The sequence below is a fragment of the Dama dama genome, chromosome 5, assembly GCF_033118175.1.
Source record: "Dama dama isolate Ldn47 chromosome 5, ASM3311817v1, whole genome shotgun sequence".
Lineage (NCBI taxonomy): Eukaryota > Metazoa > Chordata > Mammalia > Artiodactyla > Cervidae > Dama > Dama dama.
In genome coordinates, this window is record NC_083685.1 from 67464882 (window position 1) to 67488075 (window position 23194).

Below are 23194 nucleotides of genomic sequence, written 5' to 3' on the forward strand. Positions count from 1 at the left end.
CAAAGGACAGCTTCTCAAAAGTCTCTTCTATAGGATGGAGGCTCACTAACTAACTCGCCAACTCATACTCAAAGCTGGGTTCAGCAGATGAGACTGAAGACCAACTCACACCTCTCAATAGCACTGCCTTCTGGCCTGTCCTAGAGTCAAGACTCTCGGTGGGCAGCTCTTCAGTAAAGAGTGCAATGAGGCTGTTCTTAAGTGGCATCTCTATGTCCAAAAGGATACAGGAATATGCCAGTAGAGCCCTAAGATCACTGGGGAAACAAGGAAGGAACGAAAATCCTTGAAGAAAGAGAGAGAAGGCAATCAGTCACAAGACCACAAATCAACAGAGGTTGTTAGTTACCAGTCTTCTGTTAAGAGTTAAGACATGTAAGACTTGTAAACACTACTGTGCAAAATAAATTTAATGAAGAATGGGAAAAAAAAAAAAGCCAAAAAAATAAAGGCAGCTAGTAGGTACAAAAAGAAGAGAAGATTTACACTTTTAATTTGTCCTTTCAACTACTTCAGATGTCCTGAGTTACTAACTTTAAAATACTGACGGGTATTCAGAGATTCACATAAAAAAAGTAAGAAGGGTTGTTAAAAGTGACTTGTATCCATTTATAAGTCATCAGCAATAATTAAAACTGGTTTGCAGCCTGATAAAGAATCTCTTCCTTCAAGAGATTAAAGAATGATTTCTTTTGGGCACCAGAAGTAGACTTCACCTCTGCAGAGAGGTGGCTCTTTGCATGAGCTGGGATATTCTGACTTAATGCTGGCTTTCAGGAGGCAGCCACCTTTAATTTAAATTAAAAAATTAAAACTATGTCAACTCAACACTGCTTAAATGCATACACACACACAGAAATGAAGGACCCTATACAAAAAATTTCAAGTCAGCAGTATGCATTTCCAAAAGGTGACGAGTTCTTTAAATAAAAATATTGTGAAAAATAAAATTCGAAATCTACAATGCATGGAACAGCAGAAGATGAGATGCTGCTCTGGACAGGACCCTGGATAGGGTCCTTCACTGCTGATGGGAGGAGACAAGTGGACCGTATGGGAAATCTGGTAGACGCTGGAACCGATGGTGGCTTCGCTTATTCTGGTCAACCCACTGGGTCAGACTGTATCTTTGCAGATTTCTCTGTTGGAACCGGACGTAGTTTCGCCTGGTGAGGTCTGAAGGATGCTGCCATTTCTGGTTGTGCATGTGATGAACTTGATCCATCAAGGCATACAGCTCCCCCAAGGTACCTTGGTTTGAATCCACTGGGTCTTCTATATGAGCAATGACATTCCTGAGATAACTTTGCTTCTGCTTTTCCAGGTCTGACGGTGAAAATGTCAGAACATTAGTCCTTGTTTTGGTTTGCAGAACAGGAATGACTTTGCCTAGTCTTTTTTCATGGACCTTTAGCTTCCCAGAATCCTTGTCAAGAACATCTTTGCTTGATGAACTGGAAACTGGTAACTTCATTTCAAAACTTGATTTATATGATCCATTTCTCCAGGATGACCCAGTATTAGAAGTCTCTGAATGGTCCAAGATCTGAGAGAATACAGGTGTAGGTTTCTTACTGTTGGATATATTTTTATCAGAGACAGTATGTTGAAAATTATTGTTTGAAGAAGGGAGTGGGGGCCCATCATGGGCAGAGTTATTGGGGCTGATCCCTTCAGATTCTGTGCAAAGTGTGCTCTCATTTGGGCTAAGATCATCTTCTCTCATCTCTTCCCCAAGGGAGGAGGGTTTTTCAGTAACTCTGGATGTAACTTTGGACACATAAGTCTTGTCCTTATCAAGTACAACATCACAAACTGTTGGATCAAATGGTGCAACTGTAACTTTTATAAGATTCTTTTCTAGTGCAAAGCATCTGTTCAATGGTTTAGTAGGAGTTGGTCCATGACCAACTGATGTAGTTAGTTGAGGTAGTTTGAATGTGTCAGGGGTCTCAGCTTCTGGTCCCATGTTGTATGGAGAATCTTTCTCTTGGGAAGTGTCAAGTGGAATTTGACTCCCCTTCTCTCCTGTCATCATTAGGCAACCCTCCTCCCCAAGGAAAGTGCTCATTTGATAGGTCATCATCCTTCAAGAGTTCCTGAATCTGTTCCTCTGTGAAACTGAAATGGCCATCATCTTCTCCATCAGATAGCTCCAGCAAGGAGTCATCCAATTCATCCTCATCCAAGGAACTCCAAGAAAAAGGAGCATTGTCTTTAGGCAAGAGAGAGGTACCAGAAGACTGTTCAGAGGGCACTAGTGAGCACATCATATTGTATGGAACTGCTGGTGTGATCTCTGCCTTTGCCATGAGACCAAATGGAAAAAGGGTTCAGCTCCTGCTAGCTGTTCCTTTCGGGAGACTTGTCAAAATGATTGACTTCCACCAGATTATTTTGAAGCAAATCCCAGGCATCACATCATTTCATCTCCGGAAGCCGGGCCACAGCCTAGGCGAACGACTGCCGCAAGAATTTAATTTTATAATTAATTAACTTGCAGTCTTTTTTTGATGAAATTATTTTTTGGTTGAAATTCTTTTTTGCTATTGTTGCTTTTTTTTCTCTCTCTCTCTCTCTTATTATTATTTTTTTGATAACTTTTAAAGTAGAAAAGTCCACCCCCCTGCCTGATACACCTTCTTCAGTCTCCTCTCTTATCGCTTACTCCCAGCCTGCCTTAGCCCCACTCTGCCACTTGGAAGATTTTTAGCAATTTGAGCCCTTCAGGGCTCACTCCCACAGAACCTCTCTATTTAAACTTCTTTCTGTAGCCTTTTATCCTGTCTTAATTTTCTGCCTAGAAGTTCTCAATCTCTGACATAATCTATATTAATTATCACCTGTCTTCCCCAACCATAATGCAGTGCCAGGAGAGCAATGATTTTGTTGTATAGCTGTATCACCAGAGCCTGGAACACACCTGATAGATAATAATGCTCAATAAGTATTTAGTGAATGAATGAATGAATGAATGAATAGACCTGTGTATTCAGTACATACATCTGAAGTACTCCTCTCCAGACTCTTTCACCTGGCTTACTACTGTGAATCTTTAAGATTTACTTTTCAACATCAATTGCTCAGAAATCCTTTCCTATTTTTTTCTCCCATCTTCATCCTTATTCCACTGTATTGCAATTTCTTGCCTATTTCATTACATCTCCTTTATGTGAAGGCAGTGATTATGTGAGCCCTGTTCACATCTGTGGCCCATTCCTAAACAGCACCTGATACAGAACAGGTATCACACGTATCTTTGTTCTTTTTAATACTAACCTTTCTTCAAACATCACATGCATTTTTAACCTTCTAAACTTTTCTTTATACTATTTAGTTGCAAAATACTATTTCTACACTTCTATTTGCCTCCCAAGTGACTCAGTAGTAAAGACTGCTTGACAAGCAGGAGATGCAGGTTTGCTCCCTGGATCAGGAAGGTCCCTTGAAGCAGGAAATGGAAACCCACTCCAGTATTCTTTCCTGGGAAATCCCATGGACTGAGTAGCCTGGCAGGCTAGAGTCCATGGGGTTGTAAAGAGTCAGACACAACTTAGCAATTAAACAGCAGCAGCACACTTCTATTTGATTTATCTAATTTATTAGTACATCAATTTCTATCATGTATGCCTAAGAATTATTTTTCCTATTGCTCTCAAATTGTGTGCCAGTGCACCTTGGGATGCCACAGACTTTTCACAGGGGAACTGCAAGATATTTTAATATTTTGGGAGAACTACAGCAACATCATGTGGATACCACATGAGATACTTATGGTTCCATGTTTGATTGTGCTGCACTCCTTTCAATAACATTATATCTTTGTGAAGCTGAGGTTTAAGGGTTTTTGTGGTAAAAGGCAAGTGAAAATTAATGTGGAACAGAAAAGCAGGATGTTAGTTTCCCTCGTGATTCCAAATATTGAGAAGTGCACAATACCCACCAAGCTCCTGCATCTCATTATATATAATGATGGCTGGGACTGAAATAAAAATATTTCTTTTACCTTTTAAGATATATGTATTATTTTTTACATAGTTCCTAAACACTAGGAAACAAACCTTATTAAGCTGTTTGGATCTCTTAGATATTTCTTTTGACCTGGTTAGGAAGGGAATGAAAAATTACTGAGATGCTAAGGGGAACACAAACCATGACAGTTTAAAAACCTCTTCATTATCTAAATTAGTGCTCCAATTCCAAACTTTTAGGTCAAGTTCACAAATATTGCATACACTCGAGTATACCTGTACTTCTACAAACTGTCAAACATCTGTGGAACTGATCATTTTTTAGTAGACTGTAGTCTGATAGATGTGACGTCAATAAGGCCTCTTTCTTTTTATCCCTCATTTTGTCCTTCACACTTCCCAGCTCCATGTCCTGCTCTCTCCTTCTTCTTTGATCTATGTGAGTTTCTTTTTATATTCATTAGTGTGGCTGAGTAAAAGATTTGGTCATTTCCTCTTTTACTAGTAAAAAGACTTATCTAGATATATTTCCCCACGTGTTGATTAGAGCTGAGAGCCTTATTAAATTAAGGGAACTGTACATTTATCACCTTCTCCTGGTGAGTTTTACTCTTTTGTTTACCATATTCTTGATGAATATCAGTTATCACTGAGTACTTCATTTTGGTACAAAATGGAGAATAGATCCTTGAATAATTAGCTTGTTAGGAGCAACAAGCAGAAACTTCAGTTGTTGCTCTACAGCAATTATTTCATTAAACTTAAGCATCTGACCAAAAGTCTTTTTATCACCTGTTTCCAACAAGGGTAACAGTCACATGTTTTTTCTTTTCTACCTTCAAAGTGACACTTAATTAGGGTAAAGAAAAAGACATTTTAGAATACACCTCCCCATCTTTTGCTGCCCTTTCCCTGAAAGAACTCCCACTTGATCCTTTTGCTTTTTCCATCCCTCCAAAGTCTAGAGTAGGACCCTCAACCCAGTCTATGCCTGAACCCATTGGGTTCTTTCAGCAGAACGTATCTTTGCTCCCTGGTCATTCACATGTTTGTCCTATCCTAACTGTACCACACCACACACACACATCATTCTCTCTTCGTCCACGTGGATATGACTACTACATCTAGACCCTTTAGAAAAAGGAGTAAAGAAATAGGATATCAATAGTCTTTTCAAAAGACATCAATGCAACCTGGTAGACCAGTTTAGGGCTTCTCTGGTAGCTCAGCTGGTAAAGAATCTGGCTGCAATAGAGGAGACCCTGGTTCAATTCCTGGGTCAGGAAGTTCCCCTGGAGAAGGGATAGGTTACCCACTCCAGTATTCTTGGGCTTCCCTGGTGGCTCAGACTATAAGGAATCTGCCTGCAATACAGGAGACCTGGGTTCAATCCCTGGGTTGGGAAGATCCCCCGGAGGAGGGCATGGCAACCCACTCCAGTATTCTTGCCTGGAAAATCCCCATAGATGAGGAGCCTAGTGGGCTACAGTCCATAAGGTCACAAAGAGTCAAACATGACTGAGTGACTAAGCACACAGCACAGACCAGTTTAGGAGGAAATCAAGAAGTGACTGTGGGATTGTGTGGCAAGGAGCTCAGGGAAGACAAAAGAACGCTTCATAGAAAGCTATTGCTTCAACATCATTCTACCATGGAACTGGACTGAATCAGTTGTACTACGTATCTCTAAATGGAAAGTACTCTCTGGTTTCCTACAATGTGATTTTCTGGCTAGCTTTCAATGATCCATTACTCTTACAAAGTTCAGGTGTTTGTTTTTGTTTTTTGGCAGCAAGTCATTTATTTACCTGGCACATCTGGTCAGCAATTTGTAATGACTATGTCATCTTTCTTACATGAAGAAATGTAATGCAAATAATACGGATTAAGGAAGTATTAAAAAAGCAGAGACATTACTTTGCTGATAAAGGTCCATCTAGTCAAAGCTATGGTTTTTCCAGTAGTCATACCAACCATCTCATCCTCTGTTGTCCCCTTCTCCTCCTGCCTTCAATCTTTCCCAGCATCAGGGTCTTTTCAAATGAGTCAGCTCTTCGCTTCAGGTGACCAAAGTATTGCAGTTTCAGCTTCAGCATCAGTCCTTCCAATGAATGTTCAGGACTGATTTCCTTTAGGATGGACTGGTTGGATCTCCTTGTAGTCCAAGGGACTCTCCAGAGTCTTCTCCAACACCACAGTTAAAAAGCATCAATTCTTTGGCACTCAGCTTTCTTTATAGTCCAGCTCTCACTTGGATACCACTCCAAGCACTGTCAACAGCAATCTTACAAAGTTCAAAATGATATTCCTCTGCTGGTTCCTGTTCTTCTGGAACTTAACCAACCCTTGCCTGTTTGGACTGCCTTGAGTTCCATACTTAGAGCACTCCTTGGTGAGGAGCCTGAGGACAGGCAGCAAGTGCTGGGGTTGATACAAGGAAAGCACAAGCTCAAAGCTCTGCTAACGAGTGTTTTGTTTTATATTTTGTTTTACATGGTGTCTACATGTGTCATATCTCACACTTATTACAATCATGTTTGCAAAAGACCAATGCTATTTCCTTGTGTCTATGTAAGTTCCAATCTTATTGATGCCTTCCCTCACCCCATTTATCATGTCAGATCAAACAAATCTCCAGTCTGGTTTAAACATAATCTGTTGGTCAAGCCATTGAGTTTTTTAAAAATGTTTTCCAAGGCTTTTAAAAAATATTTAATTTAATTTTATGGCATCACCAACTCAATGGGCATAAATCTGAGTAAACTCCAGGAGTTGGTGAAGGACAGGGAAGCCTGGCGTGCTGCAGCCCATGGGGTCACAAAGAATCGGACATGACTGAGCGACTGAAATGAACTGAAGGAAGTGTTGTCCCTTCAGAAAAGCTGTATAATGAATCTCAAAAGAGCTTTTCAAGTTAATATCTTTACTCTGTGAGTCTTCTTATTCCCCAACAGCTGAGACACAAAATGAATGGGTATTATATGTATTTGTTTTATTTTGTTTTAACAGACAATCTGAAATATACAACCAGATAAATGGTCCAGATGCTAATATGGTTATGTTTTTATGGTATATATTGTGCAACTATATTGGCTTTTCTTCTCTTATTTTTTTACCCATAGCACTCATCTTATTCTCTATGAGTATGTCCAGCATCCAAAGAGACCTTATTTCAACAGGCCTGGTGTACATGCCGTTTGTTCCCATCAGCAGAAACACAAGTGACCAGGGTATGTTACAGAGCACTGATATATTATTGAGATTCCTCTCCCTTTCTCTCAGTCTTTTCTTTTGTGTCTCTTCTCACTTATTTGCATCGGCTCTTTCGTAATGTTAAACAACACTATTTCTATGGTCAATGCATGAAAGGAGAATTGATTAGTGTTAGCTTTTGGTTATATTCAATTTTTTCCCCATCTCAAAACAATTATTGACTCAGTGATATCCAAATTTCTTTCCTTCCTTCCTATCTTTATTTCCCTCTCTAAGCTTATTTCTTGCCTTTCTTCTCCTTCTTACACTTTCTTTCTCTCTTTCTCTTTCCCCCTCTTTCCCTCCTCTTCCCCTCTTGCCTTCCCCTCTTCCTTCCTTCCTTTCTTTCTCTCTTTCTTTCTTTCCTCTCCCTTGATTATTATCCTGAGCAATACTGTAATATTATTGCTTTATAGTTACAGTATGCTTAAAAGAAATTCTAACTTCTTTATGACAAATTTCTCCTAATTGCTAGCCTTTAGATTTCTGTTATGCAGATACTAATAGTAGGGTGTTTGGAACTAATGAAACCAGGGAGATTTTAGGCAGTGTATGAAACGTGAAAGTCACTTAGTGATGTCTGACTCTTTGTGACCCCATGGGCTATACAGTTCATGGAATTCTCTAGGCCAGAATACTGAAGTGGGTAGACTTTCTCCCAGGGATCAAAACCTAGGTCTCCTGCATTACAGGTGGATTCTTTACCAGCTGAACTAAAAGGGAAGCCCAGGAATACTGGAGTGGGTAGCCTATCCTTTCTCCAACGGATCTTCCTGACCCAGGAATCAAACTGGGGTCTCCTGTATTGCAGGCTGATTCTTTACCAACTGAGCTACCAGAGAAGCTTAGGCAGGGTATACTAGCATACAAATTCATTCTTATGCTGATCCAGAAGTTTAGAGGTAATGAGTTTATATATGATACACCACATATCTTTCATGACAAACAGCTAAGAGAATGACATCAACATTGTCATCTCAAGTTTTACAATAGATTTTGATATAAGTTATTCTGTTTTGGTTGAATTGTTTTCAACATCATATACAATTATGTGGACTTATTTTAGACTAAGATTTTTCTAGTCTTGTTCTGCAAATATATATATCAGCACTTTCCATAGCACTGAGGTTTTGAAAATAATAATTGTGTAATTAATTGCAATTGTGTGCCAGAATATTAGTATTTTGAAGTCAAAATGGTATGGAAATTGATAGCCACCAACACACATGGTTTGTGTAATGGGAGTTTTTAGTAGGTTTTATATAGCACTTCTTCACAGAATAGGGACAGTATAGATTTGACACCTTTAATTCAAATGTGAGCTACTAAGAGATGGTTATGGTGTAAAAGCAAAAATGATACCAAATTACTGTTTACTCTGTGAAATTCAGCTTCTCATTTTATTTCTTCTTTTTTCTCTGCATTCTTTCAGTAATTTCCCCAAAGTTTCCTTTGCTCTTAAACATATACCTTAGGGCAAGCATCATGTTTTGGGAATTAATAAGAGAAATATTAAAAAACAAGATCCAATAAAACCTGCTATACCAAGAAGTAAAGGTCTGTTAGGCAAGGCTGTGGGGTTCTTGTGATTGCCAGACTTTGGTTAGGGTGTAGTCAGGAAAATACGGGAGATCAAATAGCACTGGTAGACTGGGTAGACCAGGAATATTAGGGCCCATTTCTGTAAGTCTGGCTACTTTAACATTGTGCTACCTTGGATTGGATGAAATCTGGCCAACAAAACACCCTCCGTTATGCTCTGCCTGCTTATAAAGTTTTTTATTTTAGCTTTCCATTTCCTAATCAAGAATCTGTTTCTATAGAAACACAAATAAAAAGAGCATCATGAAAGTGATTTCTCTGCTTTTGCTTCCATTTAAATGGAAAGGGGATTTACAGCAGGCCAAAAAAACTCAGCTTTAATAAGTAATATTTTCAAATGTGTCCTTCAAATTTACCCTCTCAATTTATAAAGTAGTTACTGGTAGCTAAAAATTTGAAGCAAAACAAGGCAATTTTATATCTGGAGCAAATTATAAGACCTGCATTTAAGCTAAAATAGGTTCCTGATCTTGAAATGCCCTTCTAGTCTCAGCCATGCTTCCAAAATAATGTGTACCTTTTCATCTCAGGGTCAGCTCACATCTCATCCTTCCTGGAGAGATCACCATGGAACATGGTTACCAGGAAGGGAGTACCTTGATGTTCTGAGGTGTATTTTTTGTCTGTTTCCAAGTGTCCCATAGAACTTATCTATTACTGCTGCTTTGAACACACTATACTATATATTTTATTAATTTTTAATTGAAGGATAATTACTTTATAGTGTTGGCCTCAGAGTACAGAATGAAGCAGGGCAAGGCTAACAGAGTTCTGCCAAGAGAATGCACTGGTCATAGCAAACATCCTCTTCCAACAATACAAGATAAGACTCTACACATGGACATCACCAGATGGTCAACACTGAAATCAGATTGATTATATTCTTTGTAGCCAAAGATGGAGAAGCTCAATACAGTTAGCAAAAACAAGACTGGGAGCTGACTGTGGCTCAGATCATGAACTCCTTATTGCCAAATTCAGACTTAAATTGAAGAAAGTAGGGAAAACCACTAGACCATTCAGGTATTACCTAAATCAAATCCCTAATTATTATACACTGGAAGTGACAAATAGATTCAAGGGACTAGATCTGATAGACAGAGTGCCTGATGAACTATGCATGGAGGTTCATGACATTGTGTAGGAGACAGGGAGCAAGACCATCCTCAAGGAAAAGAAAGACAAAAAGGTGAAATGGCTGTCTGAGGAGGCCTTACAAATAAGCAAAGGAGAAAAGGAAAGATATACCCATTTGAATGCAGTTTCAAAGAATAGCAAGGAGAGATAAGAAAGCCTTCCTCAATGATCAGTGCAAAGAAATAGAGGAAAACAACAGAATGGGAAAGACTAGAGATCTCTTTAAGAAAATTAGAGATAGAAGGGAACACTTCATGCAAAGGTGGGCTCAATAAAGGACAGAAATGGTAGAAGAAGCAGAAGATATTAAGAAGAGGTGGCAAGAATACACAGAAGAACTGTACAAAAAAGATCTTCATGACCCAGATAACCACGATGGTGTGCTCACTCACCTAGAGCCAGACATCCTGGAATGTGAAGTCAAGTGGGCCTTAGGAAGCATCACTATGAAGAAAGCTAGTGGAGGTGATGGTATTCCAGTTGAGCTATTTCAAATCCTGAAAGATGATGCTGTGAAAGTGCTGCACTCAATATGCCAGCAAATTTGGAAGACTCAGCAGTGGCCACAGGACTGGAAAAGGTCAGCTTTCATTCCAATTCCTAAGAAAGGCAATGCCAAAGAATGCTCAAACTACTGCACAATTGCACTCATCTCACATGTTAGTAAAGTAATGCTCAAAATTCTCCAAGACAGGCTCCAGCAATACGTGAACCATGAACTTCCAGATGTTCAAGCTGGCTTTAGAAAATGCAGAGGAACCAGAGATCAAATTGCCAACATCTGCTGGATCATCGAAAAAGCAAGAGAGTTCCAGAAAAACATCTCTTTCTGCTTTATTGACTATGCCAAAGCCTTTGACTGTGTGGATCACAATAAACTGTGGAAAATTCTGAAAGAGATGGGAATACCAGACCACCTGACCTACTTCTTGAGAAATATGTATGCAGGTCAGGAAGCAAGAGTTAGAACTGGACATGAAACAACAGACTGGTTCCAAATAGGAAAAGGAGTACATCAAGGCTGTATATTGTCACTCTGCTTATTTAACTTCTATACAGATTACATCATGAGAAACCCTGGGCTGAAAGAAGCCCAAGCTGGAATCAAGATTTCTTGGAGAAATATCAATAACCTCAGATATATAGATGACACCACTCTTATGGCAGAAAGTGAAGAAGAACTAAAGGGTCTCTTGATAAAAGAGAAAGAGGAGAGTGAAAAAGTTGGCTTAAAGCTCAACATTCAGAAAACTAAGATCATGGCATCTGGTCCCATCGCTTCATGGGAAATAGATGGGGAGACAGTGGAAACAGTGTCAGACTTTGTTTTTGGGGGCTCCAAAATCACTGCAGATGGTGACTGCAGCCATGAAATTAAAAGACACTTACCCCTTGGAAAGAAAGTTGTGACCAACCTAGATAGCATATTAAAAAGCAGAGACATTTGTCAAAGAAGGTCCATCTAGTCAGGGCTATGGATTTTCCAGTGGTCATGTATGGACGTAAGAGTTGGACTGTAAAGAAAGCTGAGCACCAAATAATTGATGCTTTTGAACTGTGGTGCTGGAGAAGACTCTTGAGAGTCCCTTGGACTGCAAGAATATCTAACTAGTCCATCCTAAAGGAGATCAGTTCTGTGTTTTCACTGGAAGGACTGATGCTGAAGCTGAAACTCCAGTACTTTGGCCACCTGATACAAAGAGCTGACTCATTTGAAAAGACCCTGATACTGGGAAAGATTGAAGGCAGGAGGAGAAGGGGACAACAGAGGATGAGATGGTTGGATGGCATCACTGACTCAATGGACATGAGTTTGGGTAAACTCCTAGAGTTGGTGATGGACTGGGAGGCCTGGCGTGCTGTGGTTCATGGGGTTGCAAAGAGTCGGACACTACTGAGCGACTGAACTGAACTGATTACAATAAATCAAAAGAATGTCTCAAGGTTGTAATAATTTTACCAGACCCACTCCCAGAATATACATTCTAAGATATCAGGATTAGTCAGAAGGGTTTCAGGAAGGAGAAACTGTCCTCAAGCAGTACAGAATATACATTGTTGTTATACAATCCCTAGTACAGAGTTTAAACTGAGTTTTTTGTTGTAATCATCAGGCTTAAAGGAAAAAACATTTTATGTGACTAAGACTAAAGACTGTAAAGAAAAAAAGGTTGTTTGTCCTTTCCACCTCCTTGAGAATTCCAGACCCCTATCTCCTCCTTGATAGCCCCAGACCCTTTTCTCCTCCTCAGGGACCCCAGACTTCTTGTCAGTCTGCCTAGGAATTGACTCTCTCACCATCATGTAGAATTGTCCTCCTTTCCCAAGACCCTAACTGCCAACGTTTTTGCCGGCTCCTGGTGGTGACAATTGTGCTCACAAATTTGGGCTTTTCTGAGAAAACTTTAGGCCATGGCATGCCCAACTTTGTTCCTCTTTCAGACCGAAGAGATTCCAATCTTCACTTACTCAGGACAACTACTTCTTGGTGGAGGAAAGTTAGTTGTGTAGCAAGGTCACACACTGTCACCATGAGGATCTTCATGGTTTTGTAAAGTTCAGAGGCATCATCACACATGAGTACCAGAAATTACAGAGTATTGATCTCAGTCCAGTTCAGGGGTTTTTCCCTCTTTCTTCTTATTTCTGTTTAAGAATGTGACACATCTAAAGCTCTACCTTCTAAGAGTCTCTTTAGGCTTAAGGAAGAGAAGACCCCCTCTGTAAGCATTTGCACAAGCCTGGCATTGGCACATACTCTGGTTCTGAAAAGGACCACCTTTAATGCCACCTCAGTAAAGCCCAGCAGAAGAGTTTAACCTGTAGCTGGACTGGAAGCAATGTACAGATGTGAGAGTTGGACTATAAAAAAGGTCAAGTGCTGAAGAATGGATGCTTTTGTACTGTGTGCTAGAGAAGACTCTTGAAAATGCCTTTGACAGCAAGGAGATCAAACCAGTCAGTTGTAAAGGAAATCAACCCTGAATATTCATTGGAAGGACTGATGCTGAAGCTGAAGCTCCAGTACTTTGGCCACCTGATTCAAAGAACCAGCTCATTGGAGGGGAAGAGGATGACAGAGGATGAGATGGTTGGATGGCATCACTGACTGAGTGGACATGAGTCTGAGCAAACTCCAGGGGATGGTGAGAGACAGGAAACTCTGACGTGTTGCAGTCCATGGGATTGCAAAGAGTCAGACATGACTCAGCGACTGAACAGCAAAAGGGCATTTGGTGTACCATATATTAGCACATAAATGGAATCTAGAAGGATGGTACTGATGAACTTGCTTGCAGAGCAGTGACGGAGATGCAGACATAGAGAACAGACTTATGGACAAGGGTGGGGGAGAAGAGGGAGAAGATAATATGAATGAACAGAGTAGCATGGAAGCATATACACTAATATATTTAAACAGATAGCCAATGGAAATTTTCTGTGTGACTCAGGGAACTCAAACTGGGACTCTGCAATAACCTAGAGGAGTGAGAATGGGCAGGAGGTGGGAGAGAGATTCAAGAGGGGAAGGGACATATGTATAACTATGGTTAATTCATGTTGATGTATGACAGAAATAAAACCAATATTGTAAAGCAAACATCAATTAATTAAAAACAAATGAATATTTAAAAAAATTTTTAAAATTTATTTGGCATGTTAATTCATTAGGAATAAATACAATGTAAGTTCAAAATTTCACCACCTCTTTGACATCAGAAGAAGGAAAATCTTCAGCAGTTCTTCAACAGAGGTTTAGTAGAAATAAAATTTATAGTGTCTTCACGTTAAGTTCTATTTGCTTAGGGATTTTGTTAGTTCACATATGTTGAAGTCCTACTATGAGATTAGTCGGTATAGGACATAGATTTTTGTTTGTCTTACAGATATTCTACTCTGAAACATCCTGCTAAAACCCACCATAAGGGAGCTCCAGCTCTGTTCCTCTTATTTCCTAGGTGGATGCTTCAAACATGGAACACCTACTGTCTTTGCAGAGTGGATCTGGGATCCTATGAAGAGCAAGAAGAGAGAAGTCTGTAAAATCAGAATCCTAGATACCCATCAGAGAATACTTTATGCACAAAAAAAAGTGATCATGAGAATGAAGTCTAAAAGATGTTTTTCCCTCTCTTCTGGCTCTGTGTTTTCACATTCTGTTAGCGAGGCATTCCAGAAGGATTAGGCAAAAGTGATCAGGGTCATGATCCAAACCTGAATTCAACTGCTTTCTTATCTTACAGGTATCTCTATCTTGAATATTCAAAACTGAACTAAGGGTCTTTCCCTATACCCTCAGATATGCTATGTTACCCCAGGGCCTTTGCACATAAAGTTTTCAACCTCCCTGTTTCCCCCTTCGTTCCAAGAAAACTCTTTGATCTCAGATCAAAAGTCAGCTCTTAAGGTGGAGTTCTCTGACATTGCTAAGTCAGATCATCTAGCTAAAGTTCTCAGAGCTCTATGCACATTTTCTGTCTAGTTCATATCACAGTTTTCAATATATATTGTGTTATTATTTAGTTAATGTCTATTTGCTTAAAAGAATTGACAGTAAATGCTTTGAGGGCATAATCACATCTGCCTAATACAACAAGTAAGATTGGTTATATAACTCATTAATTGCTACAATCTTTCAATTTGTGATTTCTCTATAGGGTTGATCCTATGCTATGCCTCTTTCTGCTAACCCCTAGGTGGCTTTTGCTGTGGAGGATGATATATGAACTTGAACTAAATGAATTGCTATGCAAATAAATAGATTTTAATTATTTCTTGCAAATTTACAGAAACTAAACTAAACTGTGTTTGGATAGATTGAAAACTGTTGGCTTTTATATAATCTTCCCAATGAGTTCCACATACTTATAATCACTTCCTCTGATCTTAATCTCACATTTGCATATCATCCCATGATGATCCAAAAGTTCTGTATCGTATTTTCCATCCCCTGCCTTATCTGGCCATACTGCAAACGTGAAACACTGTTCAAAATTGCAGAAGAGTGAAAATACATCTGTGGATCCATGAAAATTTACAACCATGACTACAATATGATTCAAACTGAGTATACTTCTATCAGAAAATCACTGTATTATTTTGGTCAATCTCATTTCTTTGACATTCAATTTTTTCTAGCATTACAAATTTCATAAGGGAACAAATTGCTTAGTCTCTTTTTAGGCTATGAGCAAGAAGAAATAATCCTGAGCCTTCAGTGTACTTGAAATAATATTACTTTGAGTCTCATTAAAGACTACAATTGAGTCTCTTTGAGACTCGAAAAAGACTGTCAATTCTTATATATTTCATCTTGATTAATTATATTGCTAGAGATTGTTACCTAGGTCCTTGCCATTAAAAAACAAAACAAAACTACACTTTAGCTATAATGAGGGAAACAAACACTTAGCTTGTCTGAATTTTCAAGCTTGTCTGATTTTTATTTGTTGAATATATAAATATGCCCTTGCTCTCTTTCTTTGAAGTAGCAGGACTTCTGGTAGAATTGTTCACCTAATTTGTGACTGGCACTCCCTGATGTTGACAGTAGGCTGGTTATCAAGTCAGGGTATAACACTTGGGTTATCTGTGAAATAGTTTTAGACGTTATTTCAGTGGAACAATTTTACAGATAAAGAGGCATCAGTTGTCAGAGAAAGGAAGACATGGAAAAGCTGAAGCTATTATTCATGAGCATCTTCTGAGCAGCCTTTATTAAATGTGTTTCTATGTGGTTCAAAGAAGCTTGAAGTTTTGACCTCTCATTGTTGTTTTGGTTTATTTTTGTTTGTCTGTCTCTGTTTTAGTTTTTATTTATTTATTGTTGTTGTTTTGGTTTATATCCCCAGAGCATACCCATGTACAGGGAAGTCATAATGCTTATCTGTGAGGGTAATTTGATTCACCCAGAAGAACAAAACACTGGATTGATATGACCCCTGATAATACTTATTATCACTCCATATCCTCCCCAGAGTTAGGCAACTCTTTAGATACACGAGGCTTGGTACATAACCTTTTTCAGTTCCTGTGAAGATGGCTTCATTTGTGAGGTTGTAATGAACCAAGAAGCAAAGGAATGATTGGGTTCTGTGACTTTAAAAATCCAACATTGAGAAGAAGTAAGTGAAATAAAGGTTAGTTTACTTTAACTTCCAGATTTGATTTTAGCTTCACCTGGAGATATAAGGTTCATTTAGAGAAAATTATTTAAAGGGTTCCTTGGCTAGGGGAGACCTGCAGTGCCCACAGGAGCTCATGGAGGTAGGGAAGGCTTAGAGGGGAAGTTGCCCTGGAAATACAACACTGTCTGAAAGGCCTTGAGAAGTTTCCTACTGAACCTTGCTCCTCAGCCTATTTTGGGTACAAGTGTGATGGTGGTGTGCTCAGGTTTGCTTTCTCTGCACAGAAGAGACCAAAAGCCAAGTTCAGATCAAGTTTGAAATATAATCACTCATCTGCAGCTAGCCCTCTATAAAATCAACTTGCTCTGGACTCTATGGTCCTTTGGACTAACTAGGTCTCAGGAACAAGTCATATTATTCACCACTAAAGCAGATGTTGTGGATCAAGTATTCAAGAACTATTTCCCAGGGTCTGCAGTGATTTTGGAGCTCAAGAAAATAATGTCTGTCACTGCTTCCACTTTTCCCCTTCTATTTGCGTGAAGCAATGGAACCAGATGCCATGATCCTAGTTTTTCAAATGTTAAGTTTTAAGTCAGCTTTTTCACTCTCCTCTTTGACCTTCATCAAGAAGTTCTTTAGGTCTTCTACACTTTCTGCCATTAGGATGTTATCATCTGCATATCTGTGGGTGCTGATATTTCTCCCAGCAGTCTTGATTCCAGCTTGTGAGTCAACCAGCCTGGCATTTTGTCATGATGTACTAAACATAGAAGTTAAATACACAGAGTGACAATATACAGCCTTGACATACACCTTTCCCAATTTAGAACCAGTGTGTTATTGCATGCCTGGTTCTAACTGTTGCTTCCTGTCCTGCATACAGGTTTCTCAGGAGACAGGTCAGGTGGTCTGGTATTCCCATCTCTTTAAGAATTTTCCAGTTTATTGTGATCCACACAGTCAAAGTCATTAGCATAGTCAGTGAATCCAAATTAGATTATTTTTTAATTCCCTTGTTTTTTCTATGATCCAACAGATGTTGGCAATTTGATCTCTGGTTCCTTATTCCTTTTCTAAATCCAGCTTGTACATCTGAAAGTTCTCGGTAGTGCTACACTCAATATGGCAGTAAATTTGGAAAACTCTGCAATGGCCATAGGGCTGGTAAAGGTCAGTTTCCAAACCCAAAGAAAGAATGCAAAGAATGTTCAAACTACCATAGAATTGCACTTATTTCACATGTTAATAAGGTTCCTTTTGCTTTAATTTAATACAAAATAACACAAGATTTTAAAATAAAGGTTTTAACATATTTGCTTCTGATATTTTTAAACAGTAAGAAATAATACATTAAAGATAAAATTGAAATCCTGTTTTACTTCCTCAAATTCCCCATTATAATCATTTTTGTTCTCTGAGCTAATCACTATCAGAAATTTATAATGTGTTTTTTCACTCCAATTCAAAGTGCCTTAAATACTTGTATGTAGTATTGTTTAGAATGTATTTAAAATTTTACTTGAGTTGTATCACATTATTCATTTTATCTTTCAACTTGTTTTTTACACTCTGCATTATTTGTTCATCCAACAAATATGTTATTTGTGTCCACAATGTTCTATGCACTATTCAGGGTGCTAAGGTTAGAGATTAGTAACTATTAACCTGCTCTTATGGAGTTTATATTTTAATTGGAAAGAGTCAAACAAATAGAGTAGTAAAATATGTATTATGTCAGATGGTGATAATGTTACAGAAAGAATAGGAAAAGGGAATGCAGAGGGCTGGGGTTAGGAGTCTGGGCCCGTGAGATGAGCTCTGTGGCAGGAGCGACCAGGCTGCACGCTGCCTGGAAGTGAGAGGCGGGGAAGGAGACTCACCCAGAGCACATGGGGTTCCGAGTCCTCCTCCTGACCTAACCAGGAGCAGGTATTATGAAGACATATCTGTTGATATGTATGAACCTTGTTCACAGCTGTGACCTACTGCACAGCACTCCATCTTATAGATAAACTACATTTTATTTATTTCTTAGCGGATAGCCATTTGGCCACTTTGTTTCTGCTGCAGCACTGCTCTGAAGATTTCTGTTCACTTTTCCTTCTGCCATGTGCAAGATGTTCCCTGGGCTTAGAAGCACGATGGCTGGTATTTTTGTCATGATTACTTTCAGTTTGATCTACATTGCTAAATTCTTCCCTGAGGTATTTGTTCACATTCTCCCAGCATATACAAGCACAGGCCATAGTTTCCCTACTGCCTTGTCATCACTAGACTTTGTCAAAAATTTAAATTTTGAACCCTTATCAGGTACAAAATAGGGATTTGTTGTTTTAACTTGGCTTCTCTCAATACTAATGAAGTTAACCATTTTTTTTCTTATTTATTGGTCATTACACTAACTGTTGTATAAGTCACCTTTCATATATTTGATTTTTATTACTCTCATATTGTTTGTCTTCTGAAAGATGTACATCAGTTTCTTATCTATTCTGGATATGAAGTCTTTCAGTATACTTTTAATGAAGTCTCCAAGGCTGTTCCTTGTTACTTATCTTTTTTTATTTTGCCCTTAGTTACAGTCAGATTTTAACTTTTATATAGTCAATCCACTAATCTTTTGTTTTATAGTTGAAACTTTAAGTGTCTTAAGAGGTTCTTTAATGTTTTTTAATGTCACAAAGATATTCTTAATGATCTAGCATCTCTCTACTATTCAAGAGGACTCCCAGGCTTACATTGGAGGGCTGCAATCACTGATGACTATGACATCCTTATTTACTGATATGGCAGGAAATATTCCACTTCCCATTGCTAGTCTCCATTTCAGAATCTGTTTTCCAGAGAACCTGATCTGTGACAATTGGTAGAAGTGGTCCTAGTAAACAATTTAAAACGAATTTTTGGAGCTGAATCACCTAATACCTGGCTGGTAATGCTGATATATGTCATAGATGAAGCAAAAATAAATTTTGGCAGCCTAGTGATTTCTAAAACTTTCACGGGGGAAACTGAAATGGCGTATTGCTAGAAGAAAATGCAGTGGTGGGTGAAGTATGTCAAGTGATTGAGAGGATCAGAGGTAGTAAAGATTTATAAGGAGTTTGGAATTGGATAATGTTGAGAGTTTAGCTTAACTAGTCCATAATATCATTGCCTCAGCATTCATTTTGCGTGGTCAGAAGGCCTGTAGGGGCCTTCAACTTGAACTGGCACTAGCTCAGCCTCCCATGCCCTAAATCATAGCCCACAGAGTAACAAGTAAATGTAAGTTCCTGACATGACTCTTCCAAGGGCCTTTGTGATAAGCATTCTCTCTTTATGCCCAGGGCCTTCCCCTGTGCTCACCTTAGATAATGCCCTCAGAAAGCTTGCCAAAATCCCCGCTGTGTTTGGTTTGAATTGACCCCTCCAGCTTCATCCTGAGCCCTCCAAAGCGCCCTGTCAACAGAACCTCATAAAAGCGTGTGCATCTGCTGGCCCTCGCCCTCTGCCTGGGCCCTGCCCTGGCATCCCTCATGCTGTGTTCCTCCTCCAGGACTTAACAAATAGTAAGCTTCTCCATTTCACTTTTCCTTGCAGTCTTTTTTGAACTCTGGCTCACCATTCCATATACCCCTGTGCTCTACTTGACAAATGTTAATTTATTAAAATTACAACAGATAGCTGTTGCTGAGGGCTTTTCATGTATTAGAAAAAGTCAAGAAAAGTTGAAGACAATTAATCACCAATTTAAGGCTTTATGGTAGCCAGAGGATGTTCTTGGCAATATATGAAGATATTCTCAGCTTTTGCTTTGGAGAGAAAGCCCACAGTGTAAACATAAAAATAGCGAAGCTCTGAAGAAACTTGAATTCTTAGCCCTGAAAAGTCTGCTACACCAAATTCAGGGGTGTTTGGGAAGATGAGACTCTAAGAATTGGGTTGATGCACTCAAAAATTTTGAATCCTTAGATTCTCCTGAACAATCCAGGTTTGAATAAGCCACCTATTCCTTGCTATTAGTCTAGTGCTTCTTGTTTACATTAAGATTATGTGGAGGCCTTTCCATTCAAAGACAACAGTTTCCTTCCTTAAGATCTTCCTGGCTCCTCATCCTTTGACTATCACATCAGTTACTAGGGTTAAATCTGGCCAGGGAAGTACTGAGACTGCTGAGGGAAGGATAGGACCACACCTGAGAGTTACAGGATCTATTCAACATGTAAAAGCAGGACACAGGAATGTTTGTTTTATACTATAACATGCTGAGGGCTCTAGATTAAAGAAGATAGAGCACAAGGTTAAGTAAGGGAGACTTTAGTGATACAGTAATAACTGTTTATGATCAAAGCTTTAACACCCTGATGAGGACCCAGGAGTCAGTGCTATCACACAATTCAGATGGTTCCTAAAAACTTGGAGAAAGTGAAATGCCAGCGTCATTGCAGGTGGTGTTAGGAGCAAAAGAAGTGAACATGCTAGGGAGGAGTTTGTACATACTGCAGAAAAATATCACACAAGATTGGACACCACCAGCAATTATGTTCTATTAGCTAGTCCAGAAAAATAATGATAAGAAGTGCACCTATAAGAGGGGCCAAAATAACGTTGAGATATAATGTTGACAAATTTAGTGGTGGCTCTCCTCTGTAGACCAAGTCTGGTGGTAGGACCAAGCTCCTTCATTGCAAAGGAGATTGTATGATCCTTGAATGATTAGAGGTCAGGTGGGACTGCTCAAGATCAGAAGCAGAATGAGAGCATTGTAATGGATGAGAATGTTACAATGGTTGTGTTACATGTTTATACCTAGGGAACATCACTTGTGTCAGTTCAGTTCAGTTCAGTCCAGTTCAGTTGCTCAGTCGTGTCCAACTCTTTGCAACCCCATGAATTGCAGCAAGCCAGGCCTCCCTGTCCATCACCAACTCCCAGAGTCTACTCAAATTCATGTCCATCGAGTCGGTGATGCCATCCAGCCATCTCATCCTCTGTCGTCTCCTTCTCCTCCTGCCCCCAATTCCTCCCAGCATCAGGGTCTTTTCCAATGAGTCAACTCGTCACACGAGGTGGCCAAAGTATTGGAGTTTCAGCTTCAGCATCAGTCCTTCCAATGAACACCCAGGACTGATCTCCTTTAGGATGGACTGGTTGGCTCTCCTTGCAATCCAAGGGACTCTCAAGAGTCTTCTCCAACACCACAGTTCAAAAGCATCAATTTTTTGGCGCTCAGCTTTCTTTACAGTCTGACTCTCACATTCATACATGACCACTGGAAAAACTATAGCTTTGACTAGATGGACCTTTGTTGGCAAAGTAATGTCTCTGCTTTTTAATATGCTATCTAGGTTGGTCATAACTATCCTTCCAAGGAGTAAGCATCTTTTAATTTCATGACTGCAATCACCATCTCCAGTGATTTTGGATCCCAAAAAAATAAAGTCTGACACTGTTTCTCCATCTATTAGCCATGAAGTGATGGGACCGGATGCCATGATCTTAGTTTTCTGAATGTTAAGCTTTAGGCCAACTTTTTCACTCTCCTCTTTCACTTTCATCAAGAGACTTTTTAGTTCCTCTTCACTTTCTGCGTAAGGGTGGTGTCATCTGCATATCTGAGGTTATTGATATTTCTCCCAGCAATACTGATTCCAGCTAGTGCTTCTTCCAGCCCAGCGTTTCTCATGATGTACTCTGCATAGAAGTTAAATAAGCAGGGTGACAATATACAGCCTTGATGTACTCCTTTTCCTATTTGGAACCAGTCAGTTGTTCCATGTCCAGTTCTAACTGTTGCTTCCTGACCTGTATACAGGTTTCTCAAGAGACAGGTCAGGTGGTCTGGTATACCCATCTCTTTCAGAATTTTCCACAGTTTATTGTGATCCACACAAAGGCTTTGGCATAGTTAATAAACCAGAAAAAGATGTTTTTCTGGAACTCTCTTGCTTTTTTGATGATCCAGTGGATATTGGCAATTTGATCTCTGGTTACTCTGCCTTTTCTAAAACCAGCTTGAACATCCGGAAGTTCATGGTTCACGTATTGCTGAAGCCTGGCTTGGAGAATTTTGAGCAGTGCTTTACCAGCGTGTGAGATGAGTGCAATTGTGTGGTAGTTTGAGCATTCTTTGAGATTGCCTTTCTTTAGGATTGGAATGAAAACTGACCTTTTCCAGTCCTGTGGCCACTGCTGAGTTTTCCAAATTTGCTGGCATATTGAGTACAACACTTTCACAGCATCACTTTTCAGTATTTGAAATAGCTCAACTGGAATTCCATCACCTCCACTAGCTTTGTTTGTAGTGATGCTTTCTAAGGCCCACTTGACTTCACATTCCGGGATGTCTGGCTCTAGGTGAGTGATCACACCATTGTAATTATCTGGGTCTTGTAGATCTTTTTTGTATAGTTCTTCTGTGTATTCTTGTCACCTCTTCTTAATATCTTCTGCTTCTGTTAGGTCCATACCATTTCTGTCCTTTATCGAACCCATCTTTGCATGAAACGTTCCTTTGGTATCTCTAACTTTCTTGAAGAGATCTGTAGTCTTTCACATTCTGTTGTTTCCCTCTATTTCTTTGCATTGATCACTGAGGAAGACTTTCTTATCTTTCCTTGCTATTCTTTGGATCTCTGCATTCAAATGGGAATATCTTTCCTTTTCTCCTTTGGTTTTCGCTTCTCTTCTTTTCACAGATCCTCAGACAACCATTTTGCCTTTTTGCATTTCTTTTCCATGCAGATGGTCTTGATCCCTGTCTCCTGTACAATGTCATGAACCTCCATCCATAGTTCAGCAGGCACTCTGTCTACTGAAATAGGAACTCCGTAGGTCAGTAGGTGCCCAATACGCTACTGGAGATCAGTGGAGAAATAACTCCAGAAAGAATGAAGGGATGGAGCCAAAGCAAAAACAATATCCAGTTGTGGATGTGACTGGTGATAGAAGAAGTCTGATGCTGTAAAGAGCAATATTGCATAGGAACCTGGAATGTTAGGTCCATGAATCAAGGCAAATTGCAAGTGGTCAAACAGGAGATGGCAAGAGTGAATGTTGGCATTCTAGGAATCAGTGAACTAAAATGGACTGGAATGGGTGAATTTAACTCAGGTGACC

General features: G+C 39.4%; 1 pseudogene; it reads right to left on the reverse strand.

The window, feature by feature from the left end:
• Nucleotides 1–896: 896 nt before the first annotated feature.
• Nucleotides 897–2441, reverse strand: LOC133055823 (S100P-binding protein-like; annotated as a pseudogene).
• Nucleotides 2442–23194: the final 20753 nt, after the last annotated feature.